The sequence below is a fragment of the Mesoplodon densirostris genome, chromosome 18 (genome assembly GCF_025265405.1).
Source record: "Mesoplodon densirostris isolate mMesDen1 chromosome 18, mMesDen1 primary haplotype, whole genome shotgun sequence".
Taxonomy (NCBI): Eukaryota; Metazoa; Chordata; class Mammalia; order Artiodactyla; family Ziphiidae; genus Mesoplodon; species Mesoplodon densirostris.
Genome location: NC_082678.1, coordinates 3938335 through 3953157, shown reverse-complemented (window position 1 = coordinate 3953157; position 14823 = coordinate 3938335). Strand labels below are relative to the sequence as shown.

Genomic DNA, 14823 nt, shown 5'->3' with positions numbered 1-14823 from the left:
AGGGCCAGGCTGCGCAGCCTGTGGAATCTTAGTTTCCCAACCAGGGATCGAACCCGGGCCCTTGGCAGTGAAAGCAGTCCTAACCACTGGACCGCCAGGGAATTCCCCAGTGTTTTTTTTTAAAAAAAGGATATCTTCTCAATTTTATCTTCCAACCCTTTGATTGAAGTTATTGGTTATCATATTCTTAAGATGTTTTTTTTTTTTTGTGGTATGCGGGCCTCTCACTGTTGTGGCCTCCCCCGTTGCGGAGCACAGGCTCCGGACGCGCAGGCTCCGGACGCGCAGGCTCAGCGGCCATGGCTCACGGGCCCAGCCGCTCCGCGGCATATGGGATCCTCCCAGACCGGGGCACGAACCCGTATCCCCTGCATCGGCAGGCGGACTCTCAACCACTTGCGCCACCAGGGAGGCCCTCTTAAGATGTTTTATTCCTTTTTTAATATATGTACCCTTCTGTTCTTACTTCTTGGACGTAACATCTCCATATCTGAGAATATTTATCATCTTTTTATAAATTTATTTTTATTTATTTTGGCTGTGCTGGGTCTTCGCTGTGGCACACAGGGCTTTTCATTATGGTGTGTGGGCTAAGTTGCCGGTATGTGGGGTCTAAGTTCCCCGACCAGGGATCAAACCCGGGCCCCCTGCATTGGGAATGTGGAGTCTTAGCCACTGGACCACCAGGGAAGTCCCTATCATCTTTTTTTTTTTCTTTAATATTTATTTTTGGCTGCACTGGGTCTTAGCTGCAGCATGCAAACTCTTAGTTGTGGCATGCATGTGGGATCCAGTTCCGTGACCAGGGGTTGAACCTGGGCCCCTTGCATCGGGAGCTCAGAGTCTTAGCCACTGGACCACCAGGGAAGTCCCTGATCATCTTTTTAAGTTATACGTTGTTTTGTTCTGGTCTCTGTGCTGTTTCTGTATCCTCTAAGTTCCTTTGTTCTTGTTTATTTGTTTGGTCTTTGTCTTTCATGTTAGAGGTTTTCTTCAACCACCTGGTCATCTCTGACAGTCCATTCATGTTGAAGACTGAGGCACTGAAGTTTTCTGGAAGCTCTGTGTTCTGAGACAGGGCTTTGCAGTTGGACAGGACTATAGCGAGCCGACGTTCACTTGGGACTCTCAGCTCTTAGTGGGTTGAATAATGTCCCCCCCACCAAAAGAGATATCCACATCCTAATCCCCATAATCTGTGAATGTGACCTTACCTGGAAAAAGGGTCTTTGCAAATGTAACTAAGGATTTTGAGATAAGACCACCCTGGATTCTCTGGGTGGGCCCCAAACCCAGTAACAAGTGTCTTGTATAAGAGATAACACAGAGGAGAGACAGAGAGAAGAGGAGAAAGTTTTGTGAAGATGGAGGCAGATTGGAGTGATGCTGCTACATGCCAAGGAACACCTGGAGCCACCAGAAGCTGGAAAAGGCAAAGAAAGAAATGCTCCCTAGAGCCTCCAGAGGGGACGTGGCCTGCTGACATGTTTTCAGACTTGGTTGATTTCAGACTTCTGGCTTCCAGAACTGAGAGAGAATAAATTTATTTTGTTTTAAGCTACCAAGATTTTGGTAATTTGTTATAACAGCCCTAGGAGACGAATACAGTATCTATAGGTGTTTCTTCTTGAGCTGGTCAGTCTTCCCAAAGGATCCTCCAATCTACTGATTGTAGGGTATTAGCCTGGCGAGGAGAATCTTAGGGCCAAGTGTGACACGGGGGCCAGGTCGCACCATCTGTTATGTAGGCTTGTTTCAGCTATGCTTAGCATCCCAGAGTTCAGATTCTTTCTAGATTAGATTAACCTTTCTTTCTTTTTTTTTTTAAAAATAAATTTATTTATTTCTGGCTGCATTGGGTCTTCGTTTATGCACGCGGGCTTTCTCTAGTTGTGGCGAGCACGGGCTACTCTTTGTCGTGGTGCGCGGGCTTCTCATTGCGGTAGCTTCTCTTGTTGCGGAGCACCGGCTCTAGGCATGCGGGCTTCAGTAGTTGTGGCACGCGGCCTCAGTAGCTGTGGCGCACAGGCTTAATTGCTCTGCGGCATGTGGGATCTTCCTGGACCAGGGCTCGAACCTGTGTCCCCTGCATTGGTGGATTCTTAACCACTGCACCACGAGGGAAGTCCCTAGATTAACCTTTCAACAAGGTATATTAATCGTGTTTTAAAAAATTTTCTGTATTTGACATCTTGGGGCTTTGCTAGCCCTGGACAGACTGGCCCTCCCAACACTAGCCAATTCTTAGAGATAGTAAACCATTCTCCTGCCAGTGCACCTTTTACATATAAACCAACCGATCCAAAACCCTTACTCCAACCACCTACTTTATCAGGCTCTCACAATCAGAGTCACTATTCCTCTGCCCTCATCACCCCAGGGCCAGATACCAGACAACTAGAGACAGTCCCTATGCCCCAATGTCCACTGAAATTATTAAACTAGCCAATCCTAACCCTGCTTACCCAGCTTCACCTGTTCCTTCCTGTGGAAACCAAAATAAAGGCTGTGGCCAAGTTGTATATCCATACAATGGAATACAACAAAAAGGAATGAATTATTGCTATGTGCAACAATGCTGATGAATCTCAAAACAAACAAACAAACAAACAAACGCTGAGCAAAAGAAGCTAGGCACAAGAGAGTATATGCTGCATGATTTTATTTATAGAATTCTTTTTTTTTTTTTTTTGGCCATGCCGAGCAGCATGTGGGATCTTATTTCCCTGACCAGGGATCAAACCTGTGCCCCCTGCGTTGGAAGCACAGAATCTTAACTACTGGACCACCAGGGAAGTCCCTAGAATCCTTTAAAAATGCAAAAGAAAGATGGCAGAAAGCAGACTGTGGTTGTAAGATGGAGGGTTGACTGCAAAGGGGCATAAGCTGTGGTACTGGTAAACTGGTTCTAATTTTTTTTTTTTTTTTTTTTTTTGCGGTACGCGGGCCTCTCACTGTTGTGGCCTCTCCCGTTGTGGAGCACAGACTCTGGACGCGCAGGCTCAGTGGCCATGGCTCAGCAGGCCTAGCCGCTCCGCGGCATGTGGGATCTTCCCGGACCAGGGCACGAACCCGTGTCCCCTGCATCAGCAGGCAGACTCTCAACCACTGCGCCACCAGGGAAGCCCTAAAAAAGAAGTTTTAAAGCCCTAATTTGTGGCGCTTTACCAATTTCTGTGGTGTAAATACTCCCACCCTGGTCAATTTTGAGCTACTAATGTGATATCACTAAATGTAGATTTGAGAAGAGATGTACATAAAATTGGTTCTCCTGAGCTGGTACCAGCCAGCTTCAGCACGCCACTACAGAAAGAAACAAAGGCGGTGAAAATGTCCTATATCTTGTTTTGGTCATAGCATGGGTTTATACCTTTGTCAAAATTTATCAAACTGTACCCTTAAAATGGATGCACTTTATTGTCTGTAAATTATACTTTAAAAATTGATTATAATGTTTCAAATGAAATATCTGCAATAATCAAAATGCCCAATAACAAGGGACTGGTCATGTTATTGTCTATCTTCTTGACAGAATATGATGTAGCCATTCAAACAATTGATAAAATTTTAGCAACATGGCAAAATGCGTTGCTCTATTATGTTCTGTGAAAACAGCAGAATAGAAAATTTCATTTTTACCATGTGTTTGCCTATGCAAATTCTGTGGGCAGAGGGACAATGTTCGGCTTTTTTTTCTTCTGGCCACGCGGCATGCGGGATCCTAGTTTCCTGGCCAGGGACTGAACCCTTGCTCCCTACAGTGGGAGAGGGGAATCCTAACCACTGGACCGCTAGGGAATTCCCCCCCCCCCTTTTTTTAATGAGTTAATTTTTTTCTTTGTATTTAAAAGCAGTAGACAGCAAAATGGTTGAGAGCCCAGAATCTGCAGCTGGACTGCCTGGGTTAGGCAAATCCCAGGTGTTACTTCCCAGGTGGGTGACCTTAAACAACTTACCTAACCTCTTTTGAGCCTTAGTTTCTTGACTATAAAGAGGGCATAATAATAATACCTATCTCATAGGGCTGTTGTGAAGATTAAATGAGTTAATATATGTAAAGAGCTTAGAACAGTACAAAGAGTAAGGGCTTTATAAGTATTAGCTGTTATTCTTATGAGGCAATGATACTGTTTGGACAATAAACTTACCATGTGGAACACAGAATTTATAAAACATCTGACCTCAAGGAGCGGTGGTTCTCAACTGCAGGAGTAGGAGAGTGATTTTTGCCATGAGGGGAAAATTAGCAAGATCTGGAGAGACTTTTCTGATCGTCAGGGTTTGAGGGGGTGTGCTGCTGGCAAGGATACTGCTAAAGAATCCTGCAGTGCACAGGATAGCTCCCCACAACAAAGAATTATTTGGTCCAAAGTACTAATGGCACCAAGGCTGAGAAACCTCGAGTCATAGTCTAATAGGGGACAAAAGATACGTGTATACAAAATGTACAAATGTGAGATAACAGAAAAAACATATATATGTTCATCTCTGCCCCCGGTTCCTGGCACATTTACCCCATCCCTGACACAGGGCTCCTGCAACCTTGTAAATTTCCAGTGCTAATACTAGGAGCATCTTTTGTTCTAATAAGGTGACTCTTGCTGGGCTCCTGGATGGTAGCTGGTCACCAGAAACACCCAGCCATAATTAGAAGCTTGGAATTTTCAGCCCTCTTACCCCCAGCTTCTCTAAAGAGGGGAGAGGGGCTGGAAATGGAGTTAATAATTGATCATGCCTACATGAGGAAACCCCTATAAAAATCCTAATAGTAGGGGGGGTTTGGGAGCTTCCAGGTGAGTGAATACCTGGGGGGTGATGCACCCCAACTCCATGGGGACAGCAGCTCCTGTGCTCAGACCCTCCCAGACTTCACCTTATGTATGTATCTCCTCATCTGGCTGTTCATCTGTATCCTTTATCATATCCTTTAATAAACTGGTAAATGTGTTTCCCTGAGTTTTGTGAACCACTCTAGCAAATAAACAGACCCCAAGGAGGAGGTCATGGAGGCCTCAGATTCGTAGCCAAGTCGGACAGAAGTTCTGGGTAACCTGGGGGCCTGCTACTTATAATTGGCATCTGAAGTGGGGGGCAGTCTCATGGGACTGCGCCCTTAACCTGTGGGATCTATCTCCAGGTAGACAGTGTCAGAATTGAGTTAAATTGACCCTCAGTATCAGAGAACTGCTTGGTGGGGGAAAATCCCCATATATCTGATGTCAGAAACTGTTGTGAGAATAGAGGAGACACACAACAGGAAGAGAGCTGGGTTTTCCCCAAAACAACAAAGCAGATAATCAAAATTGAGTATGTACTCAATTAAATAAAGAAAAAAAGAACAGAAAGATTAGAGGATTGCTGGCCCAGAACACAGGATTCCCTGTAACACCTGGCCAGGAAGAGAGGCCTCAGTGATCCTCAGGGTTTGTGACCCACTGGGCGTACTTCAATCATTTTCAATTTTTACCTTTTTCTATTGGTACTTTTTAAAAAGCTTAAGTCAACGTTAAAAGGCTTCACTTACTTCTCCATTGCGCTACCAGTATGAAAACCCATTCAGAGCCAGTCCAAATATGTTTAGTTCATACTAATTTTTTTTTTTTGCGGTACGCGGGCCTCTCACTATTGGGGCCTCTCCCGTTGCGGAGCACAGGCTCCGGACACGCAGGCTCAGCGGCCATGGCTCACGGGCCCAGCTGCTCCGCGGCACGTGGGATCTTCCTGGACCGGGGCACGAACCCGCGTCCCCTGCATCGGCAGGCAGACACTCAACCACTGCACCACCAGGGAAGCCCCCATACTAATTTTTAATGAGACCTGACAATGAGTTGAACCAATTTAAAATTCTTGCAAGTACATTTTTTTCTGGCGGGGGTGTGGTGGTGGGGACAAAAATGTTACATAATACTACTTCAATTTTCATTTAAAATGGAACTACGTTGAGAAGTGTGCCAATATTTCAGTGGTGGATATAATTTGGGATTACAGGTGATTTCTGCTTAACTCTTCATGCTTTTCAAACTTCTCCAGTGAGAAGCATGTATTACTTTGATAATTAGAAAAAGCACAAAGAAAGAAAATAAAGGATGATTGAATAAATGAAAGGAGAAAATGGCTGAGGGTGTCTGGTCTGTCTCCAGACTCTTTGACAAACACAGAAGCGGGCAGGGGTAAGACTAGACAATCTGCTCCACTTCCTTCGTACCTCTTGGAGGCCCTCCTAACTCAGGATCCAGGAAGCTTTTATCTCTATATTCTTGCCTTTTTTCTTCTTCTTCTTCCTTCTATGTCCCCAATACTGAGTCCTTTTCTGCTTTGGGGTGGGGGGGATACAATTTTTTAAAAAATCACCTATTGGGACTTCCCTGGCAGTCCGGTGGTTAAGACTCCGTGCTTCCAATGCAGGGGGCAAGGATTCGATCCCGTGTCAGGGAACTAAGATCCCACATGCCATGCAGCATGACCCTGGTACCCCGGCCAAAATAAAATCACCTATTTTCAGAAAATTGTTTATAGAGGCTTGGTTGTGTCAGGTGCTACAGGGCCCTTGCCCTTGAGCTTGCAAATCCTTCTCCAGACTTTCTCCCTACCCCTTTCCCTTGATTTTTAAAAACTAATTTTTTAAACATATATATATATATATATTTTTTTTTTTTTTCCTTTTTGCGTTATGTGGGCCTCTCACTGTTGTGGCCTCTCCCGTTGCGGAGCACAGGCTCCGGATGCGCAGGCCCAGCGGCCATGGCTCACGGGCCCAGCCGCTCCGCGGCATATGGGATCCTCCCAGACCGGGGCACGAACCCGTATCCCCTGCATCGGCAGGCGGACTCTCAACCACTGCGCCACCAGGGAGGCCCTAAACATATTTTTTGATCAAAAAAGTAATACTTGTTCGCTGAAGAAAAATTGGAATACACAGAGAAGAATAAAAAATGAATATAGGGCTTCCCTGGTGGCGCAGTGGTTGGGGGTCCGCCTGCCGGTGCGGGGGGCGGGTTCGTGCCCTGGTCCGGGGGGATCCCACGTGCCGCGGAGCGGCTGGGCCCGTGGGCCCGTGAGCCGTGGCCGCTGGGCTTGCGTGTCCGGAGCCTGTGCTCCGCGACGGGAGGGGCCGCTGCAGTGAGAGGCCCGCGTACCGCCAAAAAAAAAAAAAAGAATATAAAAATCATCTGTAATCCTACCACCCAGAGACAGCCATTATTAACATTTGGTTTATACATTCCCAGTCTTTTCCCTATTCATGAATACACAGGTATAATACATGCTTCCCTTCTTTGAACCAAACAGGACATCTATGTGTAATCTGCAAAACTTTTTTGAGGTATACCATACATACAGTCAGTGCAAAAATGCATGACTCTTAGGTGTACCTCTTGATGAATTTTCCACAGAAATACCTACAATATTTTAACTTGTTTTCTGTACTTCGCAATCTACTATGAACATCTCCCACACGATTAAGTTATCTTCTACAGCATAATTTTTTTTTACATCTTTATTGGAGTGTAATTGCTTAACAATGGTGTGTTAGTTTCTGCTTTGTAACAAAGTGAATCAGTTATACATATACGTATGTTCCCATATCCCCTCCCTCTTGCATCTCCCTCCCACCCTCCCTATCCCACCCCTCCAGGCGGTCACAAAGCACCGAGCTGATCTCCCTGTGCTACGCGGTTGCTTCCCACTAGCTATCTACCTTGTTTGGTAGTGTATATATGTCCATGCCTCCCTTTCGCTTTGTCACAGCTTACCCTTCCCCCTCCCCATATCCTCAAGTCCATTCTCTAGTAGGTCTGTGTCTTTATTCCTGTCTTACCCCTAGGTTCTTCATGACATTTTTTTCTTCTTAAATTCCATATATGTGTGTTAGCATACGGTATTTGTCTTTCTCTTTCTGACTTACTTCACTCTGTATGACAGACTCTAGGTCCATCCACCTCATTACAAATAGCTCAATTTCATTTCTTTTTATGGCTGAGTAATATTCTATTGTATATATGTGCCACATCTTCTTTATCCATTCATCCGATGATGGACACTTAGGTTGTTTCCATCTCCGGGCTACTGTAAATAGAGCTGCAATGAACATTTTGGTACATGACTCTTTTTGAATTATGGCTTTCTCAGGGTATATGCCCAGTAGTGGGATTGCTGGGTCATATGGTAGTTCTATTTGTAGTTTTTTAAGGAACCTCCATACTGTTCTCCATAGTGGCTGTACCAATTCACATTCCCACCAGCAGTGCAAAAGTGTTCCCTTTTTTCCACACCCTCTCCAGCATTTATTGTTTCTAGATTTCTTGATGATGGCCATTCTGACTGGTGTGAGATGATATCTCATTGTAGTTTTGATTTGCATTTCTCTAATGATTAATGATGTTGAGCATTCTTTCATGTGTTTGTTGGCAGTCTGTATATCGTCTTTGGAGAAATGTCTATTTAGGTCTTCTGCCCATTTTTGGATTGGGTTGTTTGTTTTTTTGTTATTGAGCTGCATGAGCTGCTTATAAATTTTGGAGATTAATCCTTTGTCAGTTGCTTCATTTGCAAATATTTTCTCCCAATCTGAGGGTTGTCTTTTGGTCTTGTTTATGGTTTCCTTTGCTACAGCATAATTTTTAATGGCTAACTACAATTATAATAGTCCATCATACTAATGTATTGTAACTTGTTTAACCAATCCATCACTGTTAGGTATTTAGGTTGTTTTCACTTGTTAACCACTGCAGTAGTTTCCTATCACTACTGTAACAAATTACTACAATCTTAGTGCTTAGAGCAACACAAATTTATTCTCTTACAGTTCTGAAAGAAGTCTAAAATGGGTCAGAACTGTGTTCCTTTTGGAAGCCCTAAGGCAGAATCTGTTCCTTGCCTCTTCCAGCTTCCAGAGGCTGTCAACATTCCCTGGCTCATGGCCCCACATCACTCAGGCTTTTACCTCTGTCATCACATCTCCTTTTCTGACTCTTATCCTCCTGTCTCCTTCTAAGGACCTTTGTGACTACACTGGGTCCACCCAGACAATCCAGGATAATCTCCCCATCGCAAAATCCTTAATTTAATCACAGCTGCAAAGTCCCTTTTGCCAGGTAAAGTAACATATTCTTGGGTTCCAGGGATTAGCATGTGGACACCTTTTGGGGAACATTATTCAGACCACCATAGCTATGAACAGTCCACTCTCCCACTTCTTTTTCTACCTCTGCTCTTCCTTCTTTTCTCCCTCTCATTTTTAGTGCCTACTAGTTTGTAACCCCATTTCCAGTTCCAAAATCTTTTGCTTTTCTTTCTCTCTTTACAGAATGTTAAGACATAATTTATCCTTGGGAGCTCAGTGATTGTTTCTGATCTACTGACTTCTAACTTCTTCTTTCCCAAGCACCAGCCTTTCTCCCAAATCCCAATCAAGAATGTACAGTTTCTGGGAATTCCCTGGTGGTCCAGTGGTTAGGACCCAGAGCTTCCAATGCCAGGGGCCCGGGTTCAATCCCTGGTCAGGGAACTAAGATCTGTCAAGCTGGGCGGTCCAGCCAAAAAAAAAAAAAAAAAAAAAAAAATGTACAGTTTCCCTTGATTGTCCCCTTCTGACCTGAAAGACTAAATGTTTCTAAAACTGGACACACACGACCCCTCCCCTAACCTCTACTCCACCGTCCTGCACCAACTCAGCCCCTATACGTGATCTTGTTTTTAAAATGATTACTCTCAAAAATACTCAAGGCTGGAGACCTAGAACTCACCTTTCATTCTTCTCTCTCCTCTGTCTCTCATCAGCCGCTAAATCCCATCAATTACTTTGTGACTTAGCATTCCTCTAATATTCACCTAATATCTTGGCTGTTGCTAGAGTGTGTAATCAGAGGATTTTCTCCCCATCCAAACCATGCCGGTTGTATGGGGGTGGATTATCCTCTCCTCCAGGAAGCCCTCTTTGACTGCCCCTTCCTGGGATACCATCTCCCCCTTCTAGAGAAAAAAACCCATAATTAAGTGTCCACTATGTGCTCAGCTTTTCAACCATCTTAAAATTTAATCGTTAAAGTATGGTTTTAATGTTTACAAATGAGGAAACTGAGAAGCTAAGTAACTTGTGCAAAGTAACAGAGCTAGTAGATGGCAGAACTTGAACCCCAGCCTGACCAACTCCAATGCCAAGCTTTTTGCCTCTATCCCACATGACCTCCCTGGAGTTAATGCCCGTGGTTTAAAACTTGCCTGTTCAGGGCTTCCCTGGTGGCGCAGTGGTTGAGAGTCCGCCTGCCGATGCAGGGGACGCAGGTTCGTGCCCCGGTCCGGGAGGATCCCACGTGCCACGGAGCGGCTGGGGTGAGCCATGGCCGCTGAGCCGGCACGTCCGGAGCCTGTGCTCTGCAACGGGAGAGGCCACAACGGTGAGAGGCCCGCGTACCGCTAAAAAAAAAAAAAAAAAACAACTGTTGGTTATTTAAATGCTATATAAACTATGAGGTATACTGTGAGCTACACTGTAATAAGAGTTCAGAGGATAATAATAATAACAGCTAGCACTTACTGAACCCCCATCATATGCCAGGCCCTCACTGTTCTAAGAAATGTACATGTATTAACTTCTTAGGACTTTGCAATGATCCTACAAGGCAAGATCAGGACACAATTTGCAGGGCCCCTTGTTCAAAAATTATTAAGAATTTCAACATGGCGACAGCAGAGCATTAAACCAAGTGAGGGGCCAGCATTTCTAAGCACCTGTGTGACTGTATAGGTCTCACACCTATAAGCCAACCCTGGCTAAAACTATTATCTCCATTTTACAGATGAGGAAACTGAGACACAAAGATATTAAATAAACATTCCCAAGATCACACTGTTAGTAAGTGAATATATATAAATGTGCACTACCTTAGTTACAGAAGGCTTCATTGCAAACTCTATATTTACAAAGTTCTCCAGTCCTTTAAGGTTCAGCTCAAAGCCCCCTTGTCTACTAAGTACTCTCACAAGTCAGGAAAAAAATCTCTCCTCCTCCTCTGATATTTTAGCTCCACGAGAGCATTTGGTTTGAACCTTTCTTATGGACTTTATCACATCCCCATGTTATACCTGAAATAACCTGGGAGGTGGGGGGGTACATCTAATAAATTCATGTAGTTGAATGAATGAACAAAGAAACAAACTTGTGCATGACTTGAAGACTGGGAGAGACGAGGAGGGAACCTGGGCAGGGGACAGGCCTAGGATAGTGCTGAGCACTTATGCAGGATGAAATTATATGACCGGCTTGATCGGACCAATGGTACACAAGGGTGCTAGTGTGGATAACATTGGAAAAGACGGTGAAGTTAAGTTTTAAAGCGCCTTTTACAAAGCTAGACCATCACTTCTCACGGGCCATAAGGACGAGTTGCATGTACCCCTCTGAGGTCAGCCAGTCTTGCTCAGGAGGAAGAGGCATCAGGTCATAGCGTGATTGCTTCTCCCCTCGCAGCCAGTCTCCTCACACATAAGCACCATGGGTTAGTAGGAGGACTGAGCTGGAGAATGCCATCTGATCTCATCCATTCACCAATTCATTGTTCAACAGATACTGGTGAACATCTCCCGTCATAAGACACTTGCACCGAGCACTTTCCCATCTCCCATTCATGCTCAGATCACCCAATGGTATGGCAGAGATTCTCCCATTTCACAAGACTAAGACGTTAAGTTAACTTGCTCAGGATCAGGCAGCAGGAAGTGGCAGAGTAAGACTGAAATCCACCTTCTCTCTTTAATTTCAGAATTTGTTCACTGGACATGAATATTCCTGTTATAGAGAATAGCATATTAAAATCCATGGACTCCATACACAGCTCAAGAAATACAACCTGAAGCCCCTGTGTACCCCTCCACATTCACTAAACCACGTGGCCTCCGATTCCTCCTACTTGGGAAACACTGCAAAGGGCATCACCATCCGGAAATCTAGCCGGCACCCGTGACACCTCCCTCTCCTTCCAATCAGTTACCAAGTTCAATACCTATCTCTGTTTCCACTATTCCTTCTACCTTTCTCCTTTCTACGAGTATCAGCTCGTACCTGGATTACTGCAATGGCCTCCTAACTGGTTTCCTTGCATCTGCTCCTCTCTTTCCAGTCTTAATCTTCACGTTGCAATCAAAGACCTTTTTAAAACCTTTGAGTAGCTGCCCTCTGGTCTTAGGATATAGACAACAGCAGTGGCATGCCAGGCTCTCACATGGTCTTTCCCTTACTCAACACTCTAGCTTTAGCTCAATCCCTTGTTCCCTGTATTTTGGGTGTGCCAGCTTTCTAGCAGTTTCTTATAATCCCCGAGCTCCCTCCCACCACAGGGCCTTTGCACATGTTTGTTCTTCCCTTCTCCACCTGGATTAACTCTTCCCTTTCTCAAGTACGCTTTCCCTGAGCCTCCTGGCTGGGTCATTCTTTGGTAGCTCTCACTTTTACAACTTTACATCTGTGTGAGATTAACTGATTAAAGTTTTTCTTCCCTAATAGGCCAAGGGCCAAGAACCACTCGCTTCATACAAAATACATACTGAACAGATAATAGCCAATGTATATACAACATACACAAGATGCCAGGCAATGTTACTAGCTCTTAACATGTGTTAACTCACTAAGACCTCCTAAAAGTTGTGTATGAGGCAGGTACAATTATTAGCCCCACTTTACATAAAGCAAAGAAAATCACACAAGCTTAGAAGTGGCAGAGTTGGGTTATGAACTCAGGCAGTCAGTTTCTGGAATCTGAGTGCCAAGCACTCACATTATAGCGCCCAGTAGCATCTGCTGAATGCATGACAGTGTTGGCTGTTTTTGACAGGGACCACAGAGCACCTGTCTTAGCTCAACTAAAAACTCATTTCAGTTGGCTGCGGTAAGGACCTTATGTTTGACTGGAACTTTTCTGAAAACATTTACCTTCCCAGCATTTTATTCCAGCTACTTTAAAAATCCATTGCCTCTCACTGGTAGTATCATGACTGATGTTGAGCAGAGGAGGTGCCTCAGCAAACTGATAAGAGGACAGGAGAAACTTGGCTTGGAGTGAAACAGAACTGCGGATCACTTGTAGTGTGGGTCATCCTCATAAAGACAATACAGAGATTTTGATGGACGTCATCTCACTTAATCTTCATTGATTCCTAATAAAGTTACACACACAGGGCAGTTCTTCATCAGCTGATAGATGAAGCAAAAGGCTGAGATTAAAAGGACCGCTAAGCCACAGGAAATCAACTAGGCACAGGATGGGTAAGGAACGGTGTCCCCACACTTCCAGCTTTAGAACTCCAGATATTTCTGGCAGAGAAAGATCTCGTCTTCCTTTAAGGAATAAAGGTAGCTGGCCAACCTTTCCTAATTCCTTTTTTGTGTGTGCGCTGCGTGGCTTGCGGAATATCAGTTCCCCAGCCAGGGGTTGAACCCAGGCCACGGCAGTGAAAGCGCGGAATCCTAACCACTAGACCACCAGGAAACTTCCTAACTCTTGGTTGGAACTTCTCAACAAGGACAGAGTTGCTCTTAGGCTTTCCCAGTATGGCTAGAGTAGGGCAATTTTCCCACAAGCTGAAGCTATATGGTAAAGAGCTCTATAAGCTAGCTGCATCCAATTAACCCTAGATCAATATGGTGAAAATCTAACAATTCTGGAAATTCTTCACCTGGAGCCCCTGTACCAACGTGAGGGGAAGTCAAGAAACTGTACGCACATTTTCTTTATGTTCATTTTGCTAAGAAAAGCTTTCATTAGTTTCTTTGAGGGCTTATAACTAAAAAAGGCTAAGAACCACGACCCTTTATGCCTGTACACATTCTTTCTGGTTCACGGTTGCGCCTTTATAAAAGGGCCACGTTCGCAGGATGAAACATTTCTAGTCTTTCAAGTACCTAATAGCTATGAATGGGTGTGTAAGAGGAATCCAACTGTCCAAACCACATAAGTTAGACCTTATAACAGCACAGGCCTCAAACTATACATAGGTCTAAAGGAGCTGCATTAGCATTCACCTCCGTGGAGGAGATGCGTGTAAGGCCAAGAGCAGTCAGGAGCGCTTGAGTCCAGTCCCAATAAGGCCACTAACCGGCTGAGTAACCTTGGACAAGGTGCATACCCTCTCTCGGCTTCAGTTTCCACATCTGCAAATTGGAAGTTGAACCGCATGGTCTTCAAGGTCCTTCCCAGCCGAAAGCCTGGTACCAAGTAGGCCTAGCCATTAAAGCAGCTTCCTGTGGGCGCGGGGCAGGGTTTTAACGGTCCCCCCTCCCCCGCTCGAGCCCGCGAAACCCTCTTCAACACGCCCCTCGGAGTAACGGCGCTTTCCCAACCGCAACCCGGACACGACTCCGCCCCTTCCCGGGGGCGTCCCGTCGTGCACTGCGCCGGGCTTCTAAAGCGGTGGGGGCACCTCCCGCCTTTCCGAGGCCCCGACCCCAAACTCCTCTCCCCAGTTTTTTAGGGTGCCCTATCCTATCAACGTCTAGTAACCCAGCCAATCAAGCGGGCCAGGAGTCTTACCTTCGGTCCACCCTCCTCCCAGCGCTCAGACGGCCTCAGCTCACGGCCTTTACCAGGCCAATCCAATCAGCGGCCGGCTCTGGCCGGCCTCACCCCAATCTCCCGCCCCTCGGCCAATCCGCGCCCCCATCCCGCTGCCCGCCCAGCCAACCCCGGGCGTTGAAACCAGCGGGCGAATGGGCGCAGGGCGGCCCTTCAACGCTGACCGCCTGGCCAATTGGGGGTTCCGCGTGGCCACAGCGGCAGCCAATCGACATGTAGCGCGGTGCCGCCGCGGAGAGGTCCGGCCCGAATATCCCTC

The 14823-nt window shown here is 45.6% G+C and overlaps 1 long non-coding RNA gene across 3 annotated transcripts; it reads right to left on the bottom strand.

The window, feature by feature from the left end:
- Positions 1 to 10220: 10220 nt before the first annotated feature.
- On the bottom strand, positions 10221 to 14604 carry LOC132479083 (uncharacterized). Of its 3 annotated transcripts, XR_009530451.1 has the most exons (4): positions 14523 to 14604; positions 14119 to 14233; positions 12926 to 13149; positions 11700 to 11785 (listed from the first exon to the last, which is right to left on the bottom strand). It is a non-coding gene; the product is annotated as an uncharacterized LOC132479083 (long non-coding RNA). The 3 variants fall into 3 exon arrangements; XR_009530450.1 differs by lacking the exons at positions 11700 to 11785; positions 14523 to 14604 and adding an exon at positions 10221 to 10413 and having other exon boundaries at positions 14119 to 14488; XR_009530449.1 differs by lacking the exon at positions 14523 to 14604 and having other exon boundaries at positions 14119 to 14488.
- Positions 14605 to 14823: the final 219 nt, after the last annotated feature.